General features: G+C 42.1%; 1 protein-coding gene and 1 long non-coding RNA gene across 8 annotated transcripts in view; one reads left to right on the forward strand and one right to left on the reverse strand.

Moving 5' to 3' along the window:
- Nucleotides 1-17,745, reverse strand: part of LOC122537849 — a 175,424-nt gene that overhangs the window by 60,644 nt on the left and 97,035 nt on the right. The window lies entirely within an intron of this gene.
- The window catches only part of LOC122537848 (mucin-5AC-like), a 97,380-nt gene that overhangs the window by 7,990 nt on the left and 71,645 nt on the right, over nt 1-17,745 (forward strand). The window contains exon 1 of one of the 4 annotated variants that reach the window (XM_043671458.1): nt 1,080-2,253. The exons of 2 other annotated variants lie outside the window; for them this stretch is intronic. The gene's annotated coding sequence lies outside the window, so the exon portion shown is untranslated. Of the gene's footprint in view, nt 1-1,079; nt 2,254-17,745 lie in introns of those variants that run through there. One more of the 4 variants, XM_043671460.1, reaches the window with a different exon arrangement.

Raw genomic sequence — 17,745 nt, forward strand, 5'->3', positions numbered from 1 at the left:
AGTGTGTTGTGTGTTGCCCGTAGTAGCCGCGCGCGGCCGAGTCAAGTGTGTGTTCCGCGAGTCCCGCTTCTTTTTTTTGCTTCTCGTCTTCGACTCTTCGGCCTCCGTGTGCCGTCCTCTTTTTCTCCTTCTTTTCTTTTCTTTTTTTTTTCCCCCCCTTTCTCACTTCCGCGCGCTCTGAGCCGCGTTTTTCTTCTCGTTTCTTTTTCTCTTTCTTGCTCTTTCTTCCTTTTCGTCAGAGCGTACGGCGGCCAGATACGCGCTAGCGCATTATATCAGAGCCAGTCTCGGGGATCGTCGCCGCGACCACGACAACCGCAACAACGACGACACAACGATCACGACGACGAATGCAAATAGTGAGAGCGCGTGAGTGTCTGTGTGTGTATGTGTGCGCGTGCACGTCTGTGAACCGTCTGCCTCCTTTTCGTTTTTTTCTTTCTTTCGCCTTTTCGCCCGTGTCGGCTGACGACCACTGCCACGATAACATTCGCGATTCGAAAAGACACGGTATAACTCGTGGATGCATCAAGTCCCGGCGTGACTGCGCTTTTCTTTTTTCTTCCTCTCTTTTCTTACGGCTCGTTAAAGCTCGCGGAATCGTCGCGCCTCGACGTCGTCCCCCCATGAATATGGAGATGAACGGTCGCCCGCCTTCGTCTCTCCTCGCTTCTCGCCCGTCATCGTCGCCGCCAAGCCACCACCGTGCTCGAGTTTCTTTCGAGCGTTCGCACGCGACCCGCGCCGCGGTGTTCGTTCGTCGCGCGTGACAGCACGCCACGCGAACGTCGTCCCGTCTCTTTCTCGTTCGTGTCTCCACCGCGATCCAACGTCGTCGCGGTTTTCCGTGCTGAGAGAAAAAGAAAAGGAAAGAAGAAAAGTGTCACGAGGAAAGTGTCGTTTGATCGGCCAGTGACGGGGCACGCTGTCGCGCGCGTGTCACGCTTTCACGAGCCGAACACCGGCGCGGCGTGTCGAACAGTGAACCAGGGGAAAGGGGGGAAAGAGAGGATCCGTCTGCCGATTTTGGACGAGCGTTTCAAATATTTCACACACACACACACAGATATATATGAACATATATGTATGTATATCGATCCTGCGAGATCTCGCCAAAAGTCTGAAAATCACGTGAACAGTGTGAGCGTTCTCTGAAATTGTATTTATCCAAAAAAAAAAAAAAAAGAAAGAGTAACAAAGACGGAGGAAACGCGTCGCTTTCAAATCTCCTCGCTTCCGAACGCGAGGATTTCTCCTCTGCGTGAGAGGGCAGACGACAAAGATAAAGGGACCGAGAAATAAAAAGGAGAAAAAAAGAAAAAAGAAAGAGAGTAACGGTGTAAGGTAGAAAAATCGTGGAAGGCTTGTCGACGGAGAGAAAAGTTGAAGAGAAGTTCGGTGGGATCGGTGGTGGAAGCAGGCAGGCAGGCAGGCAGGCAGGCAGGCAGGCAGACAGGCAGGCAGGCAGGGAGGGAGGGAGACAGAGAGAGAGAGAGAGAAAGAGAAAGACAGAAAGTGAGAGAGAGAGAGAGAGAGAGAAACGCCGGGAGTCGCGGCGGCGTGTCGGAGGAGATAGCGGCATCCGTTTCGGTGCCCGTTGCGGGACGGTCGCCACACCCGCCCGTTTGGGAATTCAACTTACTGCCGCTCGGGACACCGAAAGCGTTCGACGTTTTCTCTCTGCGGCGCGGCCGTGTGTAACGACCGGTATCACGAAAGGCGGTTGTTCGCGGCGGATTAGATTCCGACCGGCGCAGAAATTGCTGCCTGGCCCCACGGCTCTTTCGCTTTTCTGCGCCGCGCTCCCGTGCCGTTACAGACATCCGAACCGTTCCCGGTGAAACGTGACGGACGGAACGCCGAACACCGTGTGGCGGAGCAAGAGATCGTGATTTAAAATTAAAAAGAAAAAGATAACGAAACGACGGGTGCTTTGGTGACAACTTTTTTTTTTTTCGAACAATTCTCGATCGGATTTCGACGTCCACGTTGTGTGTAGTTGATTTGAAAAAAAAAAAAAAGAAAGGGGGGATCGTCCAGAATCGGCACGGATTTTTCGTGGTGATCCAAGGATCGAGCAATAGGTGATTGTTACAGTGGTGAACTGAGTCTTTTTTTTTTTTTTTTCCCCCTTTTGCTTGCTGATTGAATTTTAAAGAAGTTTGAAAAGTTGCGCTCAAGTTACAGCAGAAGTGTGGAAATCTCGGTGCGCCACGCGCACGAGACAGGTGTTTTTCTCTTCGTTGGTTTTCGGTAAGGTGTCACGATACTCTTGTGATTTTCATTGTTCGGATTGCGATCGATCCGAGGCTCGACGTGATATATTTTTCTTTTTTTTTTTTTTTGCGCCTGTTTCGCGTCGTCGTATTACGCGTTTTCAAAGTGTTTCGCTCTGTCTCTCTCACATTTTTCGCGGCTCTTGTGTTCTTCCTCCAGGAAGGTTCGTCCTATTTTGCAGTTTCGTCGGATGTGGCTCGATTTTAAATAAATTGGGGGACCAAAGATAAAAATACGTGCGACAAAAAGTGAACTGTGTCAGAAACGAAAACGAGATTGCAATTATTAAATACCGTCTTAGAATTTTAAAATAATTTCAAATTACAAGCTAATGATTAGTGTAAAACTCCAAACTCCTAAGTTTAAAAAATCTTCGAGTATTGATGTAAACCTTGCATTCAACGAAAAACAAAATAAACAGTATGATGTAGGAAAATTCACTCGACTCGAAAGTATCGGCCATGAAGTTGAAATAAATTTCCATTTGCAGTGTTAAAAACATAGTGACTATAAACGATTCAAATGATGACATCGGCACGTGATACAATTATTATTAATCTTATTTAAAATTAAACGAGACTCGAGGGTTAAAACAAAAGAAAGTACAGTGCCGTAGTTTTCGAAGCTATCAAAAATCCCACTACCATCGAATATAAAAAAAGAAAAAAAAAAGAAACCTGCCTCGGAACGGTCGTCAAAGTCGCATAATTACTCGAAGAAACATCGAACGGCGCGCGTCCGGTTTATAGTCGCGGAATCACGTGGGAAATAAAAGGAGCGGCAGGAAGGAAAGGGAACACCGTTGGGGCGGAAAAATCGCAATCGCAAACCGGGCAGAAATATCGAAACGCGTCGCAAAAAGGAGTGCCAACCTCGTCGAGTTATCGAGTCCAAAGGTCTCCGAAAAGTTTTCCCGACGCGTGGATACGCTCAACGCTGTCCCGTTGGCTCTCTCGCGAATATCCGTGACCTCTCTGTCTCTCCCTGTGTCATCCTCTTCGCCCACCCCCTCTCCCGCCTACCGCGACTGTCCCGCAGCTCGGTGACAACTCGACAAAAATCCCCGCGACCCTCTATCATCCCCAAGTTTCCCAGAAGCCGCACGCCTCTCGCCCGCGAACACGGATCTCTCGGCCCCTTCGATCAATAGTCTAGGTAAACACACGTTACTCGCGGCAGACTGCGTCCCGACACCGCTCGGAAACTGCCAAAAGTGCAGCGTGCATGCCGGTAGGAAGGGGATCCAGGATTGCCCTTTTCCGCTCTTAACTTTCCACCCTACCTCCGAGCTCGCCGTTAAAAACAGACCGAAATTTGGCCTCTTACGATTTTTCACCGATCGGGGAATGATCAGGGGGGAGGGATTCGATTCGACACGCCTCGACGAATGAGTTAATTGACTTTCTGTAATCAAAATATCTTGTTGTTTACTGAAAGAAGAACATGGCGGTTCGTGAGATTCGGGAGTCGGTGTTCGGGAATGTTGCAAGTATTTGGAAACTGCTTTTCGTATGTTTCATATATTTCGGTAGCGATAGCATCTGTTGGATATATTTGCGGAAGTTTGTGTTCTTATAAAAAGTAGCACTCGAGTCTTGCAGCGAGCACAAGATATTGAATATTCTATGTTCGATTCATTTTGGAAATTTCTGGCAAGTTTAGTAAAATACGACGAAAGAGAAAATTCTGGTTAGTACGTGTTGAAAGAGAAGCACATGCTCGGTGATTCGAGAACCATAAGCACACCACGGCGAGATGAGAATTTCGAAATTGTTTCTCTTTTGTATATTGCGATAAATTTTCAACTTCAATCTAGGATATAAGAATTATCTTCCTGCCCGTTTGAAATATTCAGAGATCGTTCCCACATTTTGGACATGCGTATTTGGAATCTGGCTTCTTCATACTTTGAAGAAAAGAAACTGTCCACCTTCTTAATCGCGACCGTCGGTCGGACGCGCTCAATCTCTGCCCACGTGCAACGCGTTAAAACGTAACACGCATCCGCCAGACATCGTCGATTCACCTTCGACCATCGAAATCCACCTTCCAAGCCACGTTCGAACTTAAATCACGCTCCGCCGTCTAGAATTCTCAACTACCGGCCACCGGATAGCGGAACGGAAGGAAAACAAAAGCGAGGAGCAAGAGTAGGGACGTAGTCGTACAAAAAAAAAAAAAAAAGAAAAATCCTCGGAGTGAGAGAGAGAGAGAGAGAGGGGGGGGGGGAGGGCTCGTTTCCGAAAGAGCGCACAGAGGCCGGTGGTTGCGAGCTAGGAGGCACGATGGCGCGACGAATCGAGCAGAAAAGTGGGCGCCGCTGGCTTCCTCTCTCTCTCTCTCGCTCTCCCGGTTCGTCTGGCTTGCGAGACCGATCGTGGAAAGGAGAGAGACGAGGAGGAGGAGAAGGGGAGAGGGGGAGGGAGGATCGGTCGCGTCCTGCGCGGGAAACGGCCGGCCAAAAGCGGCGCGTTACTCGCGTGCGTGCGTGCGTGCGTGCGTGCTTGCGTGCTTGCTTGCGTGCTCACTCTTTCTCTCTCTCTCTCTCTCTCTCTCTCTCTCTCTGTTGGGTGGGTGCGTGTGGCTCGTGTGCGCGCCTGTATATATAGGAGGCGGCCGGGATGGCCGCGGGCCACGAGTAGAGGTGTACGCGTGGTAATACAGTGGCCATGCGAGCTTGATTACACATTGCGATCACGAGTGTTCCACGAGCGGGCGGACATAAGGCCTTTTGTCACACCATGGCCTGCGGGCAGGAAGCACGTAGCGTGACACCGGGCCGCCTCGCTGTGCAAGCGGCACCCACATTATACCGCGCGCGTAATATGTATATGACGAAGAGGGGTGGAGGGGGGAGGGAGGGAGGGAGGTGGGAGGGTGATACGAGAGACAGACGGAGAAGGTCGATGGTAGAGAGTGGCACAAACCAAGCGAAGGCGCGGAGGGTACGTACACTGGAGAAACGAGTGAGAGAGAGAGAGAGAGAGAGGAGGATTCAGGGTAGAGGACGCGCCATAATACTCGGTGGTCCCATGCCGGTACGTGACTTGTGTGCCGCTTTAAGCCGCCGGGACGCGCGAGAGAGTCGTGGCTGTCCCGAGAACGGGCAACCCGGTTTCTGCCACCTAAAGGAGCGCGCGCCACCGCTGGCTGCTATCGCGCCGGCCGGGTTATTGTATCCGGTATCGGGTGGCCGCGAGTTTCGACCAAGGTAATCGATTGCACTCTCGGGGGGTAGGGGGAGGGGGAGAGGGGGGGGGGGCGAGTTGTGTGCGGCGTGCCGGCAAATTGCCGAGAGGCTCCGTTTAGCGGGCCGCCTCGCGGAAAATCGGGACGCGTTAAGGCGGCGTTTCCTGGAACCGTCGACAACACGTCCCGACCCCGTGCACGCTTCAGAGACTTTTAAACTCTGATGAAGCTTGCTTCTTTGTCAACGTTATTTTTTATACAATATACATCACCTCGTAATTTCTCTTCTGGATTTTTTTTTAATTGCATGTCGAAATACTTGTAAACTCTCGTTCTTCTAAAGTGCTTCGGTTAATCTGGCAATACTGAGCAAGTATGGCAAAGATTTTTGGCTCTCGGCACGTTGAAAATCACACAATTTTACTGTTATTATATAATCACGTGACGTCATCGTTCATAAACCGTTGAAAATCACAACTTTACTTTATCGTATGAACGAAGAGTTAGAACATTTGGATTTTCATCGTAGAACTGTGACTGTAAAAAGCGACAGTATCGGGACAAACAGTGGCGTTGGCGGATGTTTTTGCGAGAGGACTAAAGTCGTTACGGAAGGATCCAAAGGTTTCGAGGAAATGAATAGGAAATGCAACGCTTTATGGAAAAATCGAATGCACCTTTGGGATTGTTGGGTTGCAGCTGCGAGGGTGAATTGACGACAGAGAAACCGCGGACAAACGGAAGTAGGACAGGTCGGAAAATCGGGACGTGCCCTTGGAAAATATACATAAAACTCGCCACCACAGAGTAGATTGGTGAAAAAATTTTTTCCCTCGGTTTGTAGAAATTTTTTTCGGATTATACTTTTTTCTTTTCTTTTTTTTGAAGAAAATTGCTTAGATAATGTGGTAAAAATTAGCTGAAGTAGATAGTTATTTAGTACGTTGAAGATTAAGCTCTTCCTGGTCTTTTCGTAACTATTTCATTAGAAACACAAGATACATTCGAAAAAACCACTTTATGCTTCACATGACACAAAACTGGTCAACACATACGCGCATATTATTGATTCCTTTCGCGTTAATACCCTTTTTTCAATTATAGCTAGTCCAATGTTACTATGCCAGATAGTAATTATCGCTGCATCAACACGTCTATGTATGTTTTTCAAATTTCTTCCCTTTTTTTTAATATACATATAATTATTTTTATATCTCGAACAAAAATCCATTAAACAAGAAACACGTCGAGATATCTCCGTCTGTAGACGCGAAGAGATTCCAGAATATTACACGCGACAGCTAATAGCCATAAAAAGAAGAAAAAAAGATGAATAACGAAACGAGGGACAAAGTTCTAAAAAGAAGATGAAGAAGGAAAAAAAAGAGAAGTCGTTAGCTGCCAAAGACTTGTTGCGTTCTAACGATAAGAAAAATCGTTGGCCTGGAGTTGGTTGCGTGCGCTCGGCGATCGGGAAAATCGCGGCGTCGTGCGACCCTGCCGTACGTGGCCGAGTCTCGTTCGCGTGAAAGGTGACGTGTCGCCTTCAATTTTCTCGATTCCGTCGCCTGATTATTAACGTCCCTCCTCGCCTCGTGTCTCGCAGTTTCGAACGAATTCGAACGTAACTCGATATCTGGACTCGAGATTCGAACGTAACCCGATACCTGAACTCGAGATTCGAACGTAACCCGATACCTAAACTCGAGATTCGAATGTCATTCGATAGCTTGAAAAACTGTTGAACGTCCTGATTGGTCTGACGAGACGTCTTGAAAGTCACCATTGGTTTCGAGTTGTTGAAAGTCTGGAAGATCTAGATCTTGGAGCTCTCGACGAAGTTACGAGCGTTGTTGTTGCGTAAAATGGCCGAAGCGGCGCGCGTTTGATCTACCAATGACACTGGATACACCGAACATGGCCTGTTGCCGATACTCTTTTGCGGATATTCAATTTCAAGACTCGATATTGATCGAGACTCGAGATCAGTCAGGGCGTTCGACAGTTTTGAGATGTTGTTCGAAATGACTCGCAATGTTAACGTGACAGGCCCGCTAAGCGATTGGTTCGTTCTCACTTCGATTTTTTGCCACGTGTACAATGTCACGACGTTCCTCCGTCGTTCCTGCACGCGGTTTCTTGGTTGAATTCCGCACGCCGGATAATTTCAAGGATCTATTCTTTCCAAGACAACGAGCCGCCCGTCACTTCGTTGATTAGAAGTATCTGATTATCGCGGAGAAGAGCGAGCCGTGTCAAGGTTGCTCTATCCTCGCTCCTCCTGCCGCCATTGTTCTCCTTAATTTCGATTCATTGATACTCCTCCGGTCGACAATAACCGCGGTAACGATTCCTCGACGGGGTACACCGAGAGAGAGAGATAGAGAGAGGCTAGTCGCAATTGGGACGAGTTATACAGAAACCTAGCGGTCTTCAAAAAGATTGTTAACTCATTAACACGTTCACTGCCGCGCGAAACTTTCACGTTTTGCTTTTTACGAGACATTGCAATAAACTACGACCAAAGCATTTTATTTGTCGTGTTACAACATTATCTAGTTATTTGAAATTCTTTGTTAATTTTAATTCTAATCTTTTAATTTTAATCCTAAGATGCCTGTAGATATAAAAACGTAGCAGTGAACGTGTTGAGAATCGAGCAATAATTTTTTACAAAAATAAATTACAAGTGTACTTGAAGTTCTTTAAATTCACGGAATTATACAAAGGGAAATAGCAAACGAATCCTTGGAGTTTCTTTTTGCAGATCCAAGTTTGGTAATGTAAATTGTTTGGAAGGAATTGCAAACGAAATTTTGCGTTAATGCAATGTTAAACACAGCGTGTGGATTCCATAATTTGGCGATGCTTATTTTGCAAGAGCTTGGAACAGGTTTTACAGGTTGTATCATTGTTAAAAATACCGAGTTATAGTTTTATTTCAGGGTTGCTTTGACGTGGATGAAACTGTAACTGAAATTGTTGAGTGATATTCGCAAAAGTTGTAAAAAATTTAATATAATGTTAATTACGAGACTATTATAAAACAAGCTATTCGAAAACATTACAGAACTAAAGAATAGTAGAAATAAAGTTAGTCTTTTTTTCTTAATTAAACTTTCTTTAACTTTCTACTATATTAGAATTTCATGTAATTTGCTTCAAGTTCGACTCAGATCAATCTTTTGTTCAAAAATTTTTCAATATGTTTTTCGTTCCCTCTTGTTTTCGATACTTTTCCTTCGACAACAAACTTGATCGTACACGATGACGATAAACTGTTGGAAATCGAAGGACTAATAGAGTTTTTACACAAAGTCCAACGCTCGTCAAACGCGAATAAATTCTTTCAACGAGACTGAAAATATATTCCGTACGATTAAAATATCCATTTTCTCTCGAATTGTTTCAGTCTCTTGAACTCGTCCATTAAAAAAAAGCAACGAGCTTTTCGCGGAAAAGAGCGCAACAGATTATGAAAATATTCACAGAGAACAGGCGCTTGCGTCTGCGGATCTTCAAAAGTCAACGTTCGCGAGAAAACATGTTTTCTTTTTTTCTTTTTTTTAGAGCAACAATAAACAAATATCTTGCAATAAACGCAAAACAAGACGAAACAAAAATCTTGCAAATTAACGCAAAAGTTGATCATGGCTAAAATCGTATATTAAACAATACGATTTATATTTATTTATTTTTTTTCTTTTTGAAATAATGCTATCATCCAGAGAAACTCACGAATATTGGTCATTTCGTTGTTCGAAAATTTGATTTATACATTAAATCATTTTCTAATATATTAATTAAACAATGAATAAATGAAATCTATCTTTCATAATCAGTGACAATAAGTGCTGAGAATATTACTTGAACAACAACTAAATTAAAGCTAATACTTCAAAATCAAGTTTGAAATCGTGGAATTCTTTTTTAAATTACGACTGTCAACTATTTCCACATTCTTAATGATACTTTTTTTAAAACTTTTCCATTGAACTATCAGATCTTGACTCATGACTTATTGTACGTCATGCTGTTCCTCGAAACACGAGATTTATTTAAACCTAACGTGAAATGACGAAAATGCTTTCCAAACGATATCGAAGCACCTGGGAAAACAAAAGAATCTTCCAGTTTTACTCACCATCGAGCGTTTCTCTCGCTAACGTGGCTATTGACCTTTCACGATGATTAATTAGATCCCCATCTAATTAATTCAGCTCTCCCACACGCGTTTCATCGGCCACCAGCCAAAGCCAATTACGTTCGCACTACGTGCGAAACGATTCTGTAAATTCTTTTTGCCTTGCAATTTTTTCCCTTCGATTCGTTAATCCTAGAATCTCTGAATCTCTCAGCTTTTCATGTGCTTCACGTGTATTTTTTTTTCTTTTTTTCTTATGAAAAATAAATGTTTCTCGCATTTTCGGTGGAGGATTTTTGAGTATCAAAGTAAACTCTTCGCTGTCGTCAAATTTTGGAATTAAACAAATATTTTTCAACGGAACCTTTGTAATTTCTTTGAATTTTTTCAAGTTTAACTTAATTTTGCTGCCAATCACAAAGAATGTGAGATATAAAATAAAATTTTAGTAATCCGATATAAATTACTATGCTCACCTGTGTGTAGCTGAACGATTGTAAACTCTACTTGTAAAGGAGAGAATTTTGAGAAGTTCTCTAGCGTTATCTGTTTAATAACCATAATAAATTTGGTCATAGTTAAAACTAAAAGTTATCAGACCATTTTACGAGTGTCTAAACATTTTTGTGCAATTCTTAGTAACGTTAGAAAAAAAAAAAAAGGAAAACTGAAATTACTCATTCACAATCTTCATTTCCGCCGTAAGAAAAAAAAATTACAGTCGATTATACTTTGAAACAGACTAGCAACATCTACGAATAATGTAAACTAGTGTCTAAAAATGTAAATCGAAAGTACTTGACGACTAATAGAGGGGTTGGTAAACTATCATCAAAGTGGCAATGTATCATGGATTGAAATAAACCTCAACATCGTCACTTTATTTTTTTATTTTTTTTTTTCGTTCTCTCGTTGCAAATTCGCACGAACACGGCAGATTGATTTGATATATCGCGGATTACGCGTAACAGACCACTTACCGATGAAAAATAGAAGAAAATCTAATTGACAGTGCGAAACCGAACGATACAAACAGCTCGCAAAACGAACGAGAAGGCAACACGTACGAAGTATATATACGCGCGTTTTAGTGTCGAACTGATAGAAGTCTGAAAGCAATAAATAATGAAGTAATAACAGCGCCAATCGTCGTGGCTGTTACGAGCAAGAATATCTTGTATCATTTTAACGCGTTATTACACACACGTAACGCATATTCATCGGAATACGCAAAAAAAGTGATCACACTGAGAACAACCTTCGCGAGCGTGTTTTCTATGTTACGAATACTTGCCTCTCATTGTTATTTACGTTGCAATTATTGTAATTGAGTGTCTACATGATCTTTCTTTTTACACGCGTGTCTACGTAACACGAGAGACTCCTTTGCGTTAGACACCTGAAATTTGTTGCCTAACGTTTAAGAAAGCAGAAAAATAGTGTGTAGTATTGTAATCGAATGCCTATATGTAGATAGGGTGGGCCAAAAATCACTTCCTACGAAAATAAATACATAATTTACCAACGCTCTAGCGGTAAATTTAAAATTAATGAAATTAGTTCTTTTCGTATATTTTGATTTTTTATTAAAAAAAAAAAAAAAAATAAAGATAGGCGAGAAGAAACTTTTTTGGTTCACATTGTAGAAGACGAGATATTCTTTTGCATTGGGAATTTCTTCTATAAATAAATAATCGAAAAACCAAAATTCGTGAAAGAACATATATCGATTATGGCCAATAGATAGTAGTTAGTGTCAACAGATAGTAATAGACAGTAATAATTAGTGAGAATGGTTAGCTTATTTTCAGTACGTGTGTAGCTAGGATCCGCGGGTTCGCTACGCCCGTGTAGTTACTAATCGAAAGTAACTACCCCTTGCGGTTTTACAATAATAGCAATAATAATAATAATAGGAAGTTGGCTTTTCACAACTAGAATTTTTAGAATTTTCACGCATTTATGGGAAATTCCAAAGGGACTAAAACATGAAGAGAACACACGAAGAAGGAAGTAATATAAAAAATATCGAAAAGTATTTAGTTCTTACAATATTCAATTGCTGTTCTCTCTATGTACATAACACGAGATAATATTGTATGGTATAACACTGCTTGATTCATCAAAAATATCATATACATCACAATATGTTGAGAATGATCAAACATCAAATGTTACAACATTACAAATTATCATGTATTAAAGCCGATTAATTATTAAACGACGATTCACGAATTAATAAAAACGAATAGACAATTGAATATTATAACGTTAAGAGAGAACCGGGTGTTAAATGGCCGCAATATCAAAAATGATTGAACACTGCCAATATTCAACAATGTATGAAGTATTAAACACTGCGAAATTGATTAAATACTACTAAACGGTGTAACGTTGAAGTCAAATATTATTTTCGCAGGAACGTGTGAAATTCGCGTAAAAAGATCCGCTGCCGAGAGAGAGAGAGAGAGAGAGAGAGAAACGACGCGTCCTTGCGAAGAACAGAGAATGGAAAGAGACCGCAAAAGAAATTTTTCGAAGGGAATCGTGAAGGAGAATAGGCCTCGTCGTCGTCGTCGTCGTCGTCGTCGTCGTCCGGCTACGGTTTTCCCTCGATTTTCATTCTTGGCCGCGCGCGCAATCTTTGATAATGACGCCGGAGATAATTTACAGTAAGCCGTGCGCCGTCTTAAGCCGCCGGCCGCGCTAAAGACCTCGTTTCTGCCACCTAAAGGAGCGCGGTTATATCGCGGCGAGGCTATCGGCCTCGTTCCATTGCATCGGCTCTCCCTTCTTGGACTCGAGCTTCGTTATCGCCTCCCGTCGATTCTGATTCCCCGCCGCGATCTTCAGAAACGATTTTTTCCATCCCAGTTCGTTTCCAGTTCAATTTTAATTTTTCTTTTTCCAAAATTTATCAACCGCCGTGCGGATCGACAATAGAGACAATTAATTTGGAGTTTGCTGGAAATTAAAAGGACGAACTCTTACGGAGTTTCTGTTGTGTCAGAGGTGGGTCTAAAAATAGAGGATGGCTTTGTGTAATCTGTATCCCGAAATAACTGAAATTCTCAGAAGCTTAGACTTTCAGACGAGACTTTATTGCTGAACGATACCCATGGTGCTCTCTTATCGAGAAAAATATCGATAAAAGTAGACTTTGATATTCGATGATTCGCGCTATTTAGTAGCGTATGTGACTCGAGCCTTGAGCTAATGTCACATATACATATATATATATATGTGTGTGCTTCATCTATCGTCGTTTGATCTTTAAGAAAACTAATTAAATGTCGATAATAATTATTCATTTTAAAATATACATATACATTCTTGTCACTCTATTTCGTAAAAGAATAGTATTTTCGCGTGCTGTTTGTTTCTCAACAATTATTTATTCCAAGATATATACGTACGTATATCAATATTTAGCATATCTACGAAATATTTTTATAAAAGAGCAGTGTCTTCCAAGTACTGTTTAAACTTTCCTCTCTCCTTGTTATACTCAACTCTCGAACATGAGGGTTAAGAATGAGTTAATTCCACCCCATTGAACTGAATTCGTAATAATTAATTTAGAGCAGAATCTCTCTCTCTCTCTCTCTCTGTTTTCGTTTCTGTTGAATCGCGTTATCTAAGGGAGCGTGGATAGATCGCGGCGAGTTCATTATACGAGGCAGGCTATCGCGGAATATGGTCCGCGAGATCGGCCTTATTGAATTAACGTTCACCGTTCGGTTTGCTTGGCGATTATCTGACGCGGCCTATCTCTATGTACCTGCCGTTCGTTACAATTGTCGTTATCGTATGGCCGCGATAATTACGAAAACAAAATCTGGTTCAATTACACGGGAGGCAGCTCGCGTACCGACAAAGCGATTTTTACCGGGCGAATCTTTAAACCCCGATCTCCCCCTGGACGTTTCTCGCCTCCTCGCGATCGAGGCTAATTTTCTTTGTTAATCATTTCGCAACATAAAATTCGATTCGAGCGTGTAAACTTCTGTTGGGCACGATATCGGGAGATTAGAGCGTTGTTTACGATTTAAGGGATCTTTCGTCCCTCGTATGTTATAAACAAGTGGGATTTTTATCTGGTGATGTGAAACACTGTTGTCGGCTATTTTTATAACTACGTGAGATTACGTGTAAAATTTGTATCAATTCCTAGCACAGGATATATACATGCTTTTTCTTTTCAATTAGAAACAAGATATTGATTTATATAGAGCGAATAGAGATTTTTAAGTTACTGAACACGAAGCATAAAACAGCTGTTTTATTAGAGACCTTGAATACATAGATACTCAAAGTTAAACGTGATATTGAAAGACGAGGATATTAAAATAAAAAGCTTTGTCTCTCATATACCATAAGCAAGACCGTTTATATAAATTCAATAATATATTAAATAATTCGTTAATATTATATAACATACGTATTATATTTTGAATATTCTACATATTACGTTTATTGAACGCAAATTTCCGACAAATAATGTATAATATAATATAATATAATATAATGTATAATATAATAATGTATAAAAATTCGCGTAGTCCGGACAGAAAAATGCGAATTTAACTGAAAATTCCAAAGTCTCGTTCTTCCCGTATCTCGTCTCCGAGAGAAACGCCATTAAACGCAGGGTAGAAAAAATTTCACTCGCAACGCGTTCGATGGTTCCATTCGTCGATCGAAAAGAGAGAGAGAGAGAGAGAGAGAGAGAGAGAGGGTCTCGCCTCGATCATAACAGCCGACGCGGGGGGTTAGCTCGATCTGAGATAGGGCTGGAATCATGGGGCGTAACGGCGTGTGGGGGTGAACGCGACGAGGGGATGTTTAAAAGTTCGCCTCTCCATTTTCGCGAACGCTCCTCCTTCCTTCTTTTCCCTCGTTCGATCCCGTGGCTCGCGATAATTAACGGGACACGCTCTGCGTGATCCTGGCTCCTTCGAATCAATCCACTCAAACATTGAAAAATTCGAATTGATATTCACTCGGCAGGGAACAGTTCAAAACGAGCAATATTTTTCGTATCTTGCATTCATACGTATTCTCCATATTTAATTGCATTCTGCGGACTCAACTTCTTATATCTCATATTTTCTATATGTCTTATATTCCACATTTTGTTTTCTATATCTTATTCTACATCCTGTGTCTCACATTCCACTTCTCATATTTCATATCCCATTCTGCATTCCTTGCCTCATTATTCTACATTCCACATCTCATATTCCCGTATATCTATGTGTGTATATCGTGTTACATATCCCACATTCTTCATCCCTATTCTACATTCCTTACCTCATTATTCTATATCTCACAGTTTACATTCTATATTCCTATGTTATCCCACATTCTTCGTTTTATATATTATATATATTATACGTTATATTTTATTATATTTCATATATCTCTATACACTACATCCTACGCACCATGTTTCATATTCTATATTCCATACTTCACATTCATTGTCCCATGTCCCGTTACACATCTCGCATCCTATTATTCCACATTCCACATTTTACATTTCACGTCCCATATCCCACATCCGAGTCGAGTGATTCCATTGTTCCAATCAGAGCACACAAAATTATCCACGGACGGCGTGGATTTCGTGGTCCAAAAGTAACCGAATTGTCGCGCGACGAAACTCGCAAATGACAATTTCTCCGCAACTCGCTGAATATTCTCGTTTCGTTTAGCACGAAGAGAGAATTCTCGTGTCGAGAAATTTCGAGAAATATCGGAAAAATCGGCAGGCCAGTTTCGTTGACGTTACGCGAAGCAAAGTCAGGTCGGCCGGCTGGCTTAAATAACCGGTTTCCTAATTCGCCGTGCGCCGTCCGAGTCGTGCTCGTGTCTAATTGCATACCATTTATGTCCCGCCGCCGTTCTAACACCTGTCTTACGAAAATCCATTAGCGGCGCGCATGCACGAGTGTCCCCGCGCCTGACGTGCGAATTTGTAGTTCCTCGCGGCCGCGGACAAACCTCTGACAATTCGCCGCTGACAACTCCCCCTCCTCGTATTCCCATCGTCATTTTCGCGTCTTGCGTGGGACGGAGCATGGTTTTTTTTTCGCGTGACGGAAACGTCCGTGGCTCGTTATTACACTCGCCCAACGAAAAAGAAAAAGAAAAAAGGAAAAACGACGTTTCTGTTCTGTTTTTTTTCCTTTTTTTTTTTTTCCATTTCAGTTTAGTTTATTTCGGTATCCCTGGGAATCACGGCGAAATGGGTCACTTTGCACACGATCTGTGTGTAGGTCGCGTTCCTTCGTTTTTTTAACTATTATTTTATATGTTCGTAGAAGTGGGATGGATTAGAATTTGATACGGAGTTAATAGCGTGTTTCGAAATTTATCATATTTTAATAATATTTAATGTATATATATTATAATAATATAACGACAGTTCATTTTAATCTTGAGAAGCAGGAATCAAGTTTCTTTATTTATTTTAAAAAAAAAAAAAAGCAGCGACAGAGTTAAAATTTTGCTTTTGACTTTCGCCAGTCTACGAGACTTGAAAGTAAGTTAGGGAAAAGGCATATTATCGTGGCAAAAGACACTTTCACTGTCAATAGGAAACACTGTTAGTGAGGCATGACGTTACGATGATAGACGGAAACGTGGCTCGCGCTCATAAAGCTTTCCTTCGCACATCATCGAGGCTAATCCTGACAGACACCAGTCCTTTGACAGTCTTCTCGAACGAGATATGGATTCTGACGTGCTGACAAGCCCTCGTGGCTGCCCGAGTTTGTTAAAAACAACGTTTTTTCCTTAGAAACTTATTGCCAGTCTCGCCGTTGCTTAAAAACCTGACGACATTACAACGATGCTCGGCATTCGAAACGACGACACACCGATATGAAATCTATGTTCGACCCAATTCGAGGCTGTGTAAAATAGTTTGTTCTTTCCGATATGTGCGTTTGAACTAAAATTCGAGAAACAGTTGGCTCGGAATTATTTCGCACTTTCTGACAAAACTGAAACGCGTTTAAGCGTAATACGCAATTTGAAAAGGCTGATAACTCGCTACTTTGAATAAACATTTCAAAAATTATCTCGCAAATGACTTTCGCGCATCGCGCAGTGGTCTTGAATTATTTTGACACAATCAGCAAACGACAGACACGCCGTTGTATTTTCGTTCCTTTCCCCTCCAAAAAAAGACAGCAGGCTCGATTTAATATTAATGCAATTTGTTAGTATTAATACAATTTTGTTTTAATATTAACCCTTTCGCGCGCGCGGCACATAATTGTGCACGAGACGACAACAATTGCGCTGCGAATCCGCGCGTTACCTCAGAGCTACATCAGGTGTAGCCCGAGTAAACGGAAAAAAAATAATTGCATGCGAAAATGTCAGTCAGCCTCGGCCAAAATTGCCAAACTAATGGAAATTTTAGACCAGACGAGCAGAAACGAATCGATACAATTTCAAATATTACTCGTCGGATGAAGAAAGCCGGAGCGAAGTTCAAAAAGCTTCGCTAAAATCCATCTTCCCAATTGTGGTCGCAATTACGTGGCGAGCGCGTGGTCCGAAAATTAATATTTCACGTGGAAGAATTTTTCTGTTGAGCAAGCATGAGAGAGAGAAAGATAGAGAGAGAAAGAGAAAGAAATGTATGATAAAAAGGCGAATCAGTTGAAATCGTGAATTCCAAAACAGCGCAAGTCCATCGATATTTCGGGAGAATTCATTTTCTCGTCTAATCTAATCTTCCCGATATTTACAGTTGATATTTCTCGTAACAAGTATGATAATTTTTCAACAGCCACGAATACTACCGTAAATTCGTAACGTTCAATTTTTCACTTCTTCTTTGCCGATTTATCAAAATTACACGAACGTGGAGTCGCGGCGATTACGGGAGAAACAACACGCTGCGACGTTTTTTCGAGATCATCGTCGCCGTTGAAAGAAATATGCGAGAGAGCCGAAAAAGACAGTTACATCAAAATAGTTGGCGCGGTATGAAAAAAAAAAAAAAGAAAAAAAAAGGAAAAAGAAAAAGTGGACCGCCGCTGTTTCGGGATTCATAGCTTCAATTTCCACAGGTGAATACCAGCGGGCCGCGTATTATACTTTGCCGCGCGTCCGCT

This window comes from Frieseomelitta varia, unplaced genomic scaffold, assembly GCF_011392965.1.
Source record: "Frieseomelitta varia isolate USP_RPSP 00005682 unplaced genomic scaffold, Fvar_1.2 scaffold_934, whole genome shotgun sequence".
In the NCBI taxonomy this organism is placed as follows: domain Eukaryota; kingdom Metazoa; phylum Arthropoda; class Insecta; order Hymenoptera; family Apidae; genus Frieseomelitta; species Frieseomelitta varia.